Source organism: Protopterus annectens, chromosome 14.part0 (assembly GCF_019279795.1).
Source record: "Protopterus annectens isolate FY-2018-M chromosome 14.part0, PAN1.0, whole genome shotgun sequence".
Classification (NCBI taxonomy): domain Eukaryota; kingdom Metazoa; phylum Chordata; order Ceratodontiformes; family Protopteridae; genus Protopterus; species Protopterus annectens.
The window spans coordinates 156,578,110-156,594,593 of record NC_056748.1 but is presented as its reverse complement, the minus strand read 5'-3'; the positions used below and the strand labels follow the sequence as shown (position 1 = coordinate 156,594,593).

Genomic DNA, 16,484 nt, shown 5'->3' with positions numbered 1-16,484 from the left:
TAAAAGCGGTGTGAGTTCGTTTGTGTTGGTGATATTTTATAATATATTAAAAGGACAATTTATGAGGGCGTCCAGATTTAATCCAATGGAGGATAGTTACAGGAAGGAAGTAGAAGAACTGAAAAGTAGGTTTATTGCTAGAGGCTATGATGTTAAAATAATAGAGAAAGTTATTATGGAAGTACATCATCTTAGAACTACCAGGGCAAGACCATACTTCTCTGAACAAACAAGTAACCCAGAAGACAGTATAGCAATGGAAAGAATGGATACTAGACCATCCATGTTTTTTACTAGGGATACACGTGAAGTAAGGGACATGATGACTAAACATTGGGATATCCTACTATCTGATAGTGAAATAAGTAAAATAGTAGGACCAGAACCCAAGATAGTTTTTAGAAATAAACCCAACCTGAAAAGGCTTTTGTGTAGACCTAAGAATTTTAGTACTAAGAGAAGGATAATTAGAACAGATAGGAACACGCATCCTTGTGGTAATTGTAACCACTGTATACATATAAATGAAGAGACGGTGTTTGTGCACCCTGTCACTGGTTATACATTCTATTTTCGTACAGATACTAGCTGTGATAGTAAAAATGTGGTTTACCTAGCAAAATGTTTGGTTTGCCCTGCGTTCTATATTGGCAAGACCAATAGAGCTTTTAAAGATCGTATAAGGGAGCACAACTACCATATTCGAATAGGATCCGAGTTCAATGCTCTAGCCAAGCATTGTAAAGAAGCAGGTCCTGACCATATTTTTAATTTTTGTATCATACAGCAGTTGCAGGAGGGTTACAGAGGAGGTGATTTGATTAATAGGACATTGGAATGTGAAAGTAGATGGATGGTCAGGTGGAGGGCAGATGAATTACCAGGTCTGAATGATAAAGTCCAAATTAAACCTTTTTTAAGGAGTAGGAGGATTCACAGACCCAAATGAGCCATTTTAAAAAAGAGGTTATCCCTGAATATGTATGGATACCTTTTGTGTCAGTGTGGGTAAATTTTCTTGCACTGACACTTGTTGTGCTAGAAGTTAGTTTCTTGAACTTGATACATATATATTTTTAATTTTCTCTCTTTTTATTGTTTTTACTTTTATTGGTATATTTTATATTGTATGTCAGCTCATGGTTCCTTTCTAGAACCAATGAGCAGAATTTTGATATATTTTTGTGTTGAAGAACATTGTCCTATTAGCGCTTTAAAAGCAAATTTAGTTTTGAATAGTTTTCCACCAATTGTAACCTTTGGAGAGCTATTTAAATAATGACTCAGTTGTAAGGTTTGTAAAGTCTGAAGAAGCCGAAAGGTGAAAGCGCTTACTGTCTGTGTTATTCTGTGAATAAAGATTCGTTTTGGATGAGCTGAATAGCAATCTGGAATATATTTTTATTATTATTATTGCTACTCAAGAACTTCACAGTATATCTGGCTTGTTTAAGAGGTTCTTTTCGAACTTTTGAGCCGTTGGGTTTGTGTTTATATGCCATTAGGAAACAGCGCTTTATGGTGACTGATTTTATTGCATATTTTTTACTGACGCTGTTCCCGAGCTCCGTTGGCGTGCTGTGTTGTGCTTGGTTATTTTGATATATATATATATATATATAGAGAGAGAGAGAGAGAGAGCACAATCCAGATTGTCACGAATGTTGCCATGCCATTAATGTTGCCAAACACCTGTGTTATGTACGGTGTGTTTCACCAGAACAGATGGCACACATGCATCTGGTGTAACAACTTGATGGGGGTTCTGCAACATTGGACAGTAATGTTTATACCACAAAAAATAGCTAGGTATGGCCAGTATAAGCTGTGTGACAGCTCACTGTGACAAAAGTGGTACACTGCAGTTACACATCAGTGGAAGATGTGTAGAGAGGTACATGACAAAGGGTGCATTGTACTCAGTTACTGGTGTGATAACTATGGTGGTATTATGACCTTTGATGTGGATGCCCTGCACATTCTCAGGAGTTCTGTTACATACAAGGGAGCAGTCACCACTGTGGCCACATGCTTGTGGATGTTCCACTTACTATCTACCCCAGGACACAGGTAACATACCTATTGATCTAATTGTAGGGTGTGATGTCCACATTATACTTGGGTTGTGTGTTTGTTTTCCTGATGTAACAAATCCCCCCATGTTTCTTGTCATTGCCGGTGTTGTCACATGACTGTTGCAGCGGGGTCTGAAAACTGTTCTATTTCTTGTTCTTTGGTCCGTTAGCAGCAGCAGCATAGACTTCAGCCTGTTGCAGATAAACATGAATTAAAAAAGTGAACAAGCACAGGAGTCTGTCTAGTTCAAACTTCACCACCATGAGTGTTGAGGGAAAAAAATGATAATTTAAAAAAAACAGAGAAACTAGTGGTCTTAAAACTTTGTTGATGAACTCAGTCACAATAATTTCCAAAAATTATGAAGCCCAGGTAGTGTTCCAAAGCAACAAGCCTTTATTCGTCACAAACAAGCGATCCTCAGTAACAAACAATCAGACTTATTTTAACAATGTTAAACATATCAGTTTTTATATACTTAGAAGTAGGTGTGGAAAATATACATATTGTTTAATTGTAAGCAGGAGGCAAATCATGAACAGAAAATCCAGAATGTGGTAGAGAAAGTTCATAATTATTAGAAGTCCATCCAAAAGAGAAAGATTCAGAAAAATGAACAAAGATCAAATGAATAAAGATGATCCACAGCTTCTTATAAAGCATGGATCAAGAAGGAGAGGTGGAAATGGATGGCAGAACTACAGGAGATGTTTTAACAGGAGAGCCAATAACAGAGTGACACAGACACCTGCCAATACCACCAATAATATTAATAACAATAATTATGGTGCCAGTAATGCCAACAATAATTACATTTACAATAATATTGACAACAACAATCTGAATGTTTAAGCTGGTAAAGTGGATGTTATGAAGGAACAACATGAACACACCCACAAGACCAGACAGACAAATGGAAGACCAACTGACAGCATCCAGTACCCCTAGGACCTTACAGATGGACATGAGAGAACACCGGTATCCAACCCAGCCACAGTACAACTCCCAGTGCTTATATCACCAGAGCCTAGTACACATGAACTGGAATTATCATCACAGCATTTACAACTACAGCCAGAGAAACAGCCCACCGAGTTCTAGAGAGAAGATGCGAACTACCTAAACCTAAGGAGGTAGGACAAGAACAACTGAAGGAGGAAGCAGTAGACAGGGGCAAGAGAGTTGAGGTACCTGGGGAACAACCACTTCTACCCATAGGGCCATGAGCCTATGGATGGAATTAGCCCCCAGGATCTGGAATCATTCAAAGAAACCGCTGACAGCACTTGAGGAAAAAGTGCCTAACAGTGGACTTACATTAATAGCTCAAGAAAGGAGCGATGAGGCACAGACCATCATTGATTTAAAAATGTGTGTGAGAAACTTGAATTTGAAACTTGTATTTCATGAAAAAAGTAACATGGAGGAAGATAAACCCATTGAAGAAAAAAATAAAAGTCCCGGTAGGTTTTGCCCCCCACTGCATCCTACACTTGCAGCCTCTGAGACAAAATGTGAGTTTGACATAAGAAAGACTCTAAAAAAAAATCCCAAACATAAGTTTTATAATATTTCAAAGGATGAGATATTAGCACTTAAGAGTCTGAGCATTGATAGAACTAGATGTGTTATGAAGGTTGACAAGGGTGGAGGCATATTTGTTAGATACTGACAGTTATATAATGAAGTGCATATATAGAATGGAAAGATAAACTAACCACAATGCTTAATGAAAAAAATATTAGTGAAAACTTTTTGAGTATTTGAACACTCCTCACCCTAAATTACCTTTTTTTTTGGGATCCACATTACAGACCTGTTATTGCAGGTGGAGGTTCTATATCAGAGGCCACTGCCATATACTTAGATTTTATTCTCCAGTCTCTTGCTATAAAGAACTCTTCTTTTATTTTAGATTCACTTGATTTTTTAAGAATAAAAGTGTATGTGAATGAAACAAGCATATTGGTAACTATTGAAGTTGAAGCTCTATACACTGTGTTACTACACACGTACTGTACTGAAGTAGCTACAGAGGCTTATAGCAGAAATAACAATGTTAAACTGAATGCCTGGGAAAACTAAAGAGACTTGGTGTTGTTACATTTTTTTTCAGTTTCAATGGCCAGGCTTGCAAACAGACGAGGGGAATAGCCATGGGTGTGGCTATGGGCCCTAGCATGGCCAATGGAGCCTTAGGCAAGTAGGAGGAGGAATTTCTATTGCAAAGTGAATTCTGGCATTTTATGACAAGCTACCTTTGCTTTATTAGTGATGTATTCATAGTATGGCAAGGTGCGAAATCTAAACTCCTGAGTTTATCCATTACATCAATAACTCCACCTCCTTCCTAAAATTTACCACTTCCATCAACTCGGAGTCAGTGCAGTTCCTTGATATGACTCAGTATTAATCTGCCACAGTGGTGCAGCGATAGTGTTGTTGCCTCACAGCAAGAGGTTCTCCCGTTCAGTTCTCGGCTGGAGTGCGAGGAGTGCCTTCTGTGTGGAGTCTGCATGTCCTCTCCATGGTTGGGTGGTATTTGAAAGACATGCGTAAATGGGTGTGCCTTCATTGAAGGTTAGACGTCAAGCTGGCACTTCGGCGTTCCTGAAAATCTACTGCCAATCATTAGCGGACCGGAGTTCCGCTGTGGTGACCACTAACTGGGAAACGCCGAAAGACAAACAACAACATTGATGAAAAGAGAAGAAAATTAATTAGTAACTTGTACAGGAAGCTGGCAAAAGTGAACTGCTTACTTCACAAAGATAGTATGCATTTATTAAAAACTAAGCACAATGTAATCAAATCACAAGGCTACAGATTAGCACACATTACCACATATTTGGCCCCTTTTCTTGAAAATATGAATGATCTTGAGAATGATTTATTAACCAGAAGGTATGAATCAAACATGTTACATATGATCCTAGATCCCATTAGACATTCTAAAACTAAGAATGACCTTATGTGGTATAGGCGTTTTGTAAGAATTATGCAACAAGGCCACCCTAACCCAAAAGATGAGAAAAGGAGGGACAGTTGCATTCTAACTTAATCCTGTGATTTCAATACAATTAAAGCCATTATTAAGAAGAACTGGGCCTTCCTCACTGACAATCAGCAGCTTGTAAGGGTTTTAGGAGGCCACCCAACTTTTGTATATAAAAAGAACAGAACCGTACATAGCTATGTGGGAAAGAAAAATAAGGAACACCAGGATGACGTGAGCACTAAAATCTCTGGGCCACCTAACTGCACTTTCTGTGAATACTTGATGGAGTGCGACTCATTTGAATGCCCCTATCTTAAAAAGATGGCAAAATCTTCAATAGGTAGTAACTGTAATACTGAAAAAGTTGCATACAGGCCCATATGTAATGACTGCCCCGTATTTTATTTGGGTAAGAGTATGAATAAACTGAAAAGGAGGATTTCAGATCACCTTTCTGACATCAGATGTAAATGCCTGAGGAAAGCCTTATCCAAGCACTTATTAGAACACCCCAGACAGTCTGGTTTTAAATTTATCATTCTGGACTGTGAGGAGATGGATGAGCTTGAAGGTGATGTCAGTGGTGTGTTGGAGAAAAAAAGAATTATGCTGGCAGTTGAAGTTGAATGCTTTCAGAAAAGCAGAACTTTACTATTGCTGTATTAAGAGTGTATTGAATTTATGTAAGCTGCTACACAATCTGTAAAGGTTTTTTAGAGAATTTTTTGAGGAATATTTTATGTACTAAAAATATTCTAAATAATAATAAAAATGATGCGTAGAATCTGTATATATATATATATATATATATATATATATATATATATATATATATATATTCATATATTCATATGTTTAGTTACTTTAACCTCTATTCTGCTTTAATTAGATTTATTGCATCACACCAGAGATTTAAATGGTAAATTAAAAACACCCATTTTTTCATGCTGCTATTACCATGTAGTACTAGTGTAATTCCCCCATTTGCCATACTGGTAGATGCTCATGCACACTCGCACACACACCTGCACACTTTTATACATTACTAGTTAACTTTATCCACTGTTTTCTTTATTTTCATGTGTGTTTTTTCTACTAGCTTTCATTGTGTAACATTAAAACTCATGACAGTTTTTTTTTTTTTTTTTTCAAAGCACTGACATTTTTTCCTGATCTGCTAATAACTTAGTTTTTTATGCACACTAATACACGCGGATGGATACGTACTAGATATTGTTAGACAGATGTATTTTTATATTTATGGTGTTCTAGTTTGATTATGTTTATGGTCAGATAACTATGTGCTTTTATTGATTTTAGTTCTTGTCACAGACCTGATGAAGGCTTTATTGCATTAGTTAGCTGAAAGCAATTTTAGTTAAAAGTCCTTTTATGTATATCATTTTATGTATATGTTGTGCATTTCTAATACCTGATCTTGGAATGTGGGTTGCAAATAGGTAGGTAGTGTTTTCCTAAACTAGGATTTAGTTTGATCTAATGTGTGTAGGGGTGGATACTTGCTGTTCTAAAATGTACTTTTATGGTCCTATTTATATTGTTTGCCATGAATAGGATGGTTTAAAATTAAACAATACATATATATTTTACATAACTACTTCTAAGTATGTAAAAGCTGATATGTTTAACATTGTTAAAATATATGTCTGATTTTTTGTTACCGAGGATCACTTGTCTGTGATTAATAAAGGCTTGTTGCTTTGGAACACTACCTGGGTTTCATGATTTTTGGAAATTATTGTGACTGGGTTCATCAACAAAGTTTTAAGACCACTAGTTTCTCTGTTTTTTTAATGTGAATTAAAGCAACAGCAGCCCCTAACATTGTTTATGTGTAAGACTCCTTTCTGTGGCTGTATTCCATTAGGTTTTGTAATTCTCATGGAAAACCAGCACTGAGTCTACACGGTTGCTTTATAGCTTGTCGAATAGCTCCTCCATTTTGTATTGGTTGATTAGCATACAATTCAGCTGCTTATTCTGTAATTTGCATGCCACAATGTTTAACTTGTTTAAGCAGCTCTGCACGGCTCTACATACTGTGTAGAGTCACTTGCTCACTCCAAAATGGTGCACACAGTGTAAACAGACCATGTAGGCTTTATTGAATCATCTGGCTGCATGTCTATACAAAGAGTCAAAACATTTTGTGACAGCTTCCTGATTGTGTACTGTGCAATTGTTCATGTTTCAGTTAAGCAGAGAGTAAATGAGCTACCGTGCAGCTGTATTACCTCAATCTGAAAATGTTAAATAGGATCATTTTTCTTCAATATCAGAAATGCAAGTGCTCTTTGGATTTGTTACTTGTGCCATGGTCAAAACAACAAAAAAGAAAATATGTATAAATATGTACAGGAGTAGTAAATGTGTGTGTAAAAAATACCCTAGTTTTGGTGCATTTTCAAGGAATTGTGAGCTTTAGTGCATTTTCAGGGAATTGTGAGCTTCAAGGAAGATATGTTTAATACTGCTCATGTTGTCTGTTTTCAATGTGCAGCTGTTTTCTTTAGCAAATGGTTGTCAATGTTTGTGCTATAAAATTTGAAAGCAGTGTTAGTAGCACAACAGGTACCATATTTGCTTTTAATGCAGAAGGCTGTGGGTTCTACTCCCATAGCATATACATGTATTGCTGAAACTGTATTGTGCTTTGAGGGGGAGAGTGCTGCAATCCTGTGTTTGTCCTGCTTTGAATGAGATGCCTAGTATCTATGAACCTGCTGTCAGTTTACCATCCATTCCCTATTGCAATATTACCAGCTTACCGATTGTGTTTTTTTTTTTTTAATGTAACATAGGCAATTTGTTTTTAGGGGCAGCAGGCACTGAATTTGTAGATAATACACTGAAATATAAAGTTGTTTGCAGCAACATCGTCATTTGTTACATATCTCTTTAATGTGGAATTATTCCGATGACTTTTATTTCTACAGAGATTGTGCAATTTGACTGATATTGGTGGATTGCAATGACAGAAGTTTGAGTGGTCTTTTTATACTTGAAATGATTTGAAATGGTCAGGTTTGTCATTATTGGGCCATACATTTTATTTCATTGCTTACTGAAAAAATGTTCAAAACTACAAATTTAAAACACACTTTAACAAATGGTGCTGTATTACAAAAGGCATATAATTTAATACATTCAGAAAGGTGAATCAAATAACACATACACAGGCACGGTCCTAAATATGTGCAAGGAGCCTATGGTTTGAAAACAGCCCAAAGCTAAACGTTATCCTCCACTAGCAAGATGCATTTTCTCTGAATGTAGTTTTCAATGACGTTTCAATGAATGTGAGTTTCAAGGGCAGAGAAGTTTATTGTTAATGTTAAGTCTGTTTTCATTGTGAGACTGTATTGTTTTGTTTAGCAAATATCTGTTAGTGTTTTTGCTATAAAATTTGAAAAAAAATAAATCCAAATATCTGTAATATTTGAAGAAGTAAAGTAAAGTGTGTGTGTGTGTATGTGTGCGTGTGTGTGTGTGTGTGCGTGTGTGTGTGTGTGTGTATGTGTGTGTGTGTGTGTGTGTGTGTGTGTGTGTGTGTGTGTGTGTCTGTGTGTGTGTGTGTGTATGTGTGTGTGCTTGTGTGTGTGTGTGTGTGCGTGTGTGTGTGTGTGTGTGTGTGTGTGTGTGTGTGTGTGTGTGTGTGTGTGTGTGTGTGTGTGTGTGTGTGCGCGCGTGCGCGTACCTAAGACCCCATTTGGGCTCTGAAGTAAACACTTTGGTTCTTCCTGTTGCATGTGTCCGTGTGTCTGTATGTCTGTATGTCCATGAGTGAAAATGTGGTATAGGATTGAAAGAAACTTTGAAGGAACTACAGACAAAAGTGGAGAGAACCATGGCTATTTTTAAAACTACCAGCAGCCTTCTAGTTGTACAGTAGTACAGTGCAGTGGAGAATTTTGTACTGGAAACTTTTTTTTTTGTTTAACTGAACTCATCAAACTAGATTAATCACAGCAAGTGAATTAGCCAGGACATTGTGGACTACTGGACAGAAGGTAAGCATTTTTAATATGAATATAACCAGATTTTCTTTCCTGTTTTTTGGAGAAGTGGAGGGGGGTGGTGGCTAGGCTGGACTGTGTGTGTGTTTGCATTTGTTTAAATATTTTGAAATTGGATATCAATGTTCTTTTTTCAGCTTTCTTTTTGTTTTGGTGGGGGTGGGGATAGCTAGTTGGACTGTGGATTAAAGTAACTTGCCGTTTCACTTACTCAGCTTAAATTTTACCATTAAGGTAAGCAAGCAAATATTTTGGTTAATAAACTGGAATATTTTTATCCTTTTTTGGGGGGAAGGTTGGTCAGCTGTGCTGTGTGTGCCCTTTTCACTTGGGTGGGTTAAATTCCACCTTTAAGGTGCATTTGTCTGAATAAATCTGAATATTTATGCTTATTGTGGGGGTTGGTAGTAACTGTCCCTTTCATATTATTTTAAAGGCTGGCTATTGTGCATTTGTGTGAAAAAAAATTTAATTTTTTGGGTGGAGGTAGTTAGCTGTGCTATGGGGACTTATCCTTTACATTTGCACAGCTTAAAGTCTGGTGTTACGGGCTGGCTAGTTTGTATTTATGCAAAATAAATTGGAATATTTATATATTTTTTTCTTGGGAGGGGAATGGCTACCTGTGTAGTTGTTGAACTAACAGGTGCTCAATTTAAAGTTGGGCATTAATGGTTAGTGTGCATTTGTGTGAAATAAATTTGAATATTGTATAAAACACATTTGAAACTGTCCCTAGTTTTACAGAATGTTCTTGTATTTGCCTAATATTTTTGTTCTGCAAGTTACTTTCATATTGTTTGTTTAGCTTATAGTCTACTTTTACATTACTAATGTGCATTTGCATGAAGTGAGCTGCAGCCTTTGCTCACTCTGTCTCTCTTGGTGCTATATTTATAAAATCAAGATGAAACTGTTCCTGATTTTGCAGACTGTCCTTAAGTTTGCTTCATCTTGATCTGTTCCTAATAGAATTTGGGGTCAACTGTCCACATAAGTTACCATATCCTGAACTACTGGGTCAGGTCTTAAGGGTCTGTTGTCAATGTCATACTCAACTTTCCAAAGGAGACAATAATACATTTTTGACTTTAGTCCATGATTCTAGCAGTAGTTATTTGTTTTACGCAAGCCTTCCTGTAGGATGGATGCATCTTTTCTGGGTTTGATCCCTGCTTCTAATGGACAATTATTTTGTTTCATTTCATGATTATTATTAAAAACAATTTTCATAGTGGAGCTGTTAGAAAAAAAAATCTCTGTCGGGGGTGTTAAAAAAAAATTCTGCTCCAGGTGTCAAATATGCTAGGTACACCACTGGATCATGCTGAACTTGCTAATTCCCTGTTTCCTAAAGGAAAAAGGTGCCACGGCAGCTTCTGAACATGCAGCAGCGGCACTGATTCATATAGTTCTGTTAGACTGGCAAAGTCAGTGATGACTTTATGGAATAAGATACCCTAAATCATCAGGGCATTAGATGAACTTCTGCTCTTCAAGAGAATTCTGATAGACCACCTGTTTATGGAAAACAAGTGTAACTGTTTCATTAACTCTTGATATAGGGTCAACCAATTCATCACTGTGTAATGACTTCAAGCAGTGCGGATGACTGCTTTAGGGCTAATTTACTTCAGTACTATGTTGTCTGCTGACTGGGAACTGTCTTGTCAGCTTTGGATGTGTACTGTTTACTGTACTTTAGCAGGGTACTAGTAGCTTCAACTTGGTGTAGCAGCCGCTGAGCAGGGTACTAGTAGCTTCAGCTTGGTGTAGCAGCCGCTGACTGTATTTTTCTTGGTCTGTTAACGCCTTTTACATACCTCTGCTTTGATGTTCTTGTTGCTTTACCATTAGGAATATTTTTGTAATAATTTTATCTTATTTTGCCTTTGTGACGTGGGTCTTTGGACCAGCTCACATCATCATTAACCCCATTTTCCCCAATTTCTACATGGAGTCAGGGTGTCGTGTCAACTGTTGCTGTCTATCTCGATTCATTGCCACTCTCTTCCTTCTTTGACAGTCATGCCTGACTGTCGCAGGACTTGTCTCACGCAATCCATCCACCTCTTTGCTGGACACCCTTGTTTCCTCTTGCCTTCTTCCTGTCTCTCCCAAATTTTATTTACCAGATTGTCTTCTGCTTTCTCGCACATGTACCCAAATCACCACCATAATCTGGTCTCTTTGACCTTTTCTACAATTGGAGCTACTTTGGCTTCTGCTCTGATGTCCTGACTTCTTCATAGTGTGCATCCTACCAGCCATCTCAGGTACTTTTTATATCGCCTCCAGCATCCTACCAGCCATCTCAGGTACTTTTTATATCACCTCCAGCATCCTACCAGCCATCTCAGGTACTTTTTATATCACCTCCAGCATCCTACCAGCCATCTCAGGTACTTTTTATCTATCACCTCCAGCATCCTACCAGCCATCTCAGGTACTTTTTATATCACCTCCAGCATCCTACCAGCCATCTCAGGTACTTTTTATATCACCTCCAGCATCCTACCAGCCATCTTAGGTACTTTTTATCTATCACCTCTAGCATCCTCAGCTGCCTTCACTGCGTAGTGGTATGGGTTGCACCACAGTTTTGTACACTTTACTTTGGCATTCTTCTGTCACACACCACCACTGACATTCTCTCCCATTTGGCTGCAGTCTGTCAAAGTTTATTGAATCACTGCTCCAAGATACTTAAGGCTGTTAGCCTGTTCTTCTGTTTTTCCTTCTGTCTCAGTTCTCAGCTTCTTCTGATTTCCTCTATTTGCTCCTTTTACAACTGTCTTATCTGTGCTCAGTTTCACCTTGTATGCCTTCATGTTTGCATTCCATTCCCCTATCATCTGCTGAAGTTCTTTTTCAGAGTCTGCCTCTAATGACACACCATCTGCATACACCAATTTTGTTGATCTGACCCCCTGACCTATTTGTTAATGTCATCCATCACCAGTATGAACAGAAGTGGGCTTAGAGCTAAACCCCGAGCACACCTACTGCCACTGGGAACCCTTGTATGAGTATGAACACTGTTCTTACTTGTCATCGGCTTCTTGTACATATTCTGTTTTTGGAAATTAGAATCATCGCAGGACTGCCCAAATCAGTTTCCTAATGGTCCTTGTCATATACTTTCTCCAAGTCTAGGAATGACCAATTTGGTGTCTTTCCTCACCTCTAGCTTCTCAACTGCTTGTCTCACTGCAAACATTGAGTTGGTTGTGCTGCATCCTGATCTAAATCTGAACTGCCCATCTCTCATCTTTTTTCTACTACTCTGCATATTTGTTTATTGATCACCCTGTCCAGAATTTTCAACTAGTGTGATAGAAATATGAGACCCCTGTACTGTCTGCAGTTGCTAATGTTTGTTCTTCAACATTGGCACTAATGTGCTTATTCTCCATCATCTGAGGTATGCTTTTCTGTCCATACTTCTAAAAATGTTCCCTGGAGCCATTTCTCCCCTATCTCACCCAGCATCTTTATCATATCTGCTGTGACCTCATCTGATCTCGCTGCTTTCCCTGACTTCATTTTCCTTAGTGCTGTTCCTCCTTCTTCTGTGGTGGGCTTCTCCTCTTCTGTCATTGTAGGACATGTCTGGGGCAGTACAGCTTATGTGCAGTTTTCTTCATTCAGAAGCTACTGGAAGTACTCCTTCCATTTGCCTTTAATGCCCTGTGGACTGGTGAGCAGGTTGTTGCTGGCATCCCTTATGAAGGGTGTCTGACTATCTTTTTCATCTTTCTGTCTTTGCCTTGCAAATTAATATACTTGCTTTCAGCCATCTACTGACTTAATTTCCAAGATGGTACACTGCCTCTTTTGCCTTGTTCTTTGCTATTGCAACTGCTTTCTTAGCCTGTTTGTTAATCAACCAGTATTCCTTCTTACCTTGATACAGTTTTTCTGTCTTCCACTCTTTCCTGCATTCCTTCTTTCTTTAGATGACTTCCTGGAGTTTTGCATTCCACCTTCAGCTTTCCTTATGTACCTTATTTCCATACCTGGCTCGCCCACATACCTGTTCTATAGTTCTCACACCTGCTGTTTTGAGGTACTGCCATTCTTTACAAACTCCACCTGTTTCCTCTTCTTCCTGAGGTGTTAGAGCACTGAGTAATTCCTTGAACTGTTGTACTTTCTCTCCAGACAAATTCCAAGTCTTTAGCCTGGGCCTGGTCTCTGACCTTAGAGCCTTCTCTGACCACTGCTTGCAGCTGATTCTGGCAATCAGTTGTTTATACTGTGGACTGACTGTTTCACCAGGGCTGACTTTGCAATCACTGATTCTACCCCACTGCCCTTTCCTTACTAGGAGGAAGTCTATGTGAGTTGCATGATGGCCAATCTTGTATACGATCTTGTAACTGTCTCCTGCTGAACCATGTTAACCTACCCGGTTAACAAAAATAAAATAAAATAATAACATTTTTTCCTTCTTTATGTTTGTGTGATCATGGAGCTTTAATTTTATTTGGTGGGATAATCCTGATTAATCTCACACAGTGAGTTCAGACACTGACTTAACCATTGGAGATTCATAGAGGAAGTCATTATTTCTTACCACCTGATACCATTACTTCTTGTGGTTAGAAGCCCTTTGCTTAAGCTGAGCTTTGTGCATGATGAACTAGATTGTTATGTTTTTTGCACCAACGCTTGTATGGTGTCACCACCATACAGTATTTACGAAGGTGCAAGGGAGACTGTGGTAATGTACTGCAGAGTAGATTGTCAGTAAATAGACTCCCACCTCGTGCCTGTAACCAAAACAAAAGTTGTAATTATGGCATTCTTCGCTAATGTGCAGCCTGTATTTCTAAACTTTATACCCATTAGTAATTACAATGTCTTTGTTGCTGGAAGAGTCCATGCAAATCGCTGGTTAGGAAACTGCTAAAATAAGTGTTTTCACTGTATATGTGAAACTTCAGGAACTTTGTTTACAGTATGTCATGTACCATACGTGTCTCAATGAAAATGTCCCTTGTCAGCGTTGCTTAATAGAATGATAACCTACATAATTTTTGCCAGCTGTGGAATATTGCAGGAGTTTATGGTTGAGGACAAACCTTTATTTTTCAAGTGGTTCTCTCCTGCTGATACCAAGTGGAAGGAAATTTTCATGAAGTACTATACATAAGGATGCAGGTACAGTGGGTTCTGCCACAGAGTTTTAAGTTTGCCTTTTTTTTAATTAACCTTAAATGTAATGCACTGTCTTAGTTTCCACCTATACACAAATGTTTATTTTTATCTCTGTATTCTGCATCTGTAGACAAAAAGGAAATTAGTGCCTTGTGAAACTTAATTGAGAGAATGCCTTTAATTCTTCATGAGATGTTGCATTTAGAGTTGCAAATTGCTATTGAAACAGTAATTCAGTGCTTGTACTCTAATACAAATTCATGTTGTGATTGTGTGAGATACTCAAGCAGAGCACCTCACTTGTCCTCTTCAAGAGAAATCTTGATGAGTGGATGGGAAATATAAAGTTCACCCCAGGGATCACTCTAGTGGCTCTCCTTGATAGAGGAACTGGGAACTAAAGTCGGGCAACACAATGCCAGAGCTCTTCTATGGGGTAGGCTTGTAAAGGCACCAGAGCCATTAGCCTAATACACATGTTTGAACCTAAGTAGATGACACTATCATTTTCCTGCCATTTTTGTGAATTACACTAGCCTGCTATGGTAGATTCATCTTTGACATGAAGCTGAAAGATGAGTTATAGTTATCTCTTTTTAAATTTGTTTGTTTGCTGTCACTGCTGAATATATAATTTGTGTTATCTGCTCTATGCTAAGATATGTTCTGGGAACAGATAACCACCTGTGTGTCTTGTTTGTGCCCCTCTTAAGATTTTTGCCTGCTTCTTCTACAGACTACCTGTCATTCAGGTAACCATTTGAAACTTTGGCACCTACTACAATGAGTCCCGAAATACAGAGACTGAATGGCTGAAAGAACGGACTTACATATGTTAAGTCCAAGATGCAATTTCTTGCAATGTTCCATTTTCTCCAAAGTGTGGCAATCTTGAGTTGGTATATATAAGTTTAGGCCGGGGGACTTAAAATCTCTCAACTCCCACAAAAAGAAGTTTTAAGGAGAAGAGAAATTTTCAAGATTCGCTCTTCTCCTGTGATTTCGGTCTTCTTATTTTCAACTTTTTAGCACTCGGCATTTTGAGTGACGACATTTCAGTAGGGAACCTGTCATTCCTTATTTTGCTTTATGCTTTATGGAAGGGTCTTCCTAAAATAGGAATTAATTCATTCATTTATGTGGGAGCTTAGGGGATCGTGCTCACTACCACCACCTTTGTGGCTTCCTATAGATATTTTGGGTGAGTGATACAGCTTTTACTGCACAAAATCTATTTAATACACCCTTGACTTTTAATTTTCAGCAACATCTTTCTCATAGTCCCATCTTCTTAACACCTCTCTGTTGTGTTTATGCTAGAAGGTATAGTTTATATCGGTGTTCTTTTCCACTGAAAATACAAACTTAACTGGGAAATATAGACTCCCAGGGATGAATAGTGGTGTGACAATTAGTATTACTCCCTCAAACATCTTTTTTCTTCATTCTGAGTCCTGGCTAGGAAGCCTGCTATGTGGAGTCAGCAAGTCCTTGCTGCACGTCCACGTGTTTTTCTGGATGATTAGATTTCCTCCCCATTTTTAAGATATACAGTTAAGTTAGTAGTGACCCCTCTAGAATTACCTTTGGGTATGCGTGCAGTGTGAGAATGTGCATCCAGAGATGGGCTGGCATGCTGTCCTGGACTTGTTCTGTTCCTTTTTCCTATTCTTTGCTGGGATAGGCTGCTGGTTCTGTTCCTTGTTCCTATTCTTTGCTGGGATAGGCTGCTGGTTCTGTTCCTTGTTCCTATTCTTTGCTGGGATAGGCTGCAGGTTCTGTTCCTTGTTCCTATTCTTTGCTGGGATAGGCTGCTGGTTCTGTTCCTTGTTCCTATTCTTTGCTGGGATAGGCTGCTGGTTCTGTTCCTTGTTCCTATTCTTTGCTGGGATAGGCTGCTGGTTCTGTTCCTTGTTCCTATTCTTTGCTGGGATAGGCTGCTGCACCCCATGACCTTGAAAAGGAGAACATGGGTACTGAAGTATGAATGAATGACTGCAGACTCATAGGTTTTAGAAGTTAGTTTTATTTTCTTTTTTTCAAAAATATTAACATCTTGTAGACAGTTAACGTTCATATTAATTTTCCATTTAGCTTGTATCAGTAGGTAGACAATCATTCTAAAAGTTAATGAAACAAAGAAGACGTAGTGAAAGCCATGCAGACAATAAAATGCATGTTGGGAATAATGCTTAGTATTAACACATTTA

The 16,484-nt window shown here is 38.3% G+C and overlaps 1 protein-coding gene across 2 annotated transcripts in view; it reads left to right on the top strand.

Moving 5' to 3' along the window:
- VWA2 (von Willebrand factor A domain containing 2) overlaps window positions 1-16,484 on the top strand; it is a 1,170,846-nt gene that overhangs the window by 887,443 nt on the left and 266,919 nt on the right. The window lies entirely within an intron of this gene.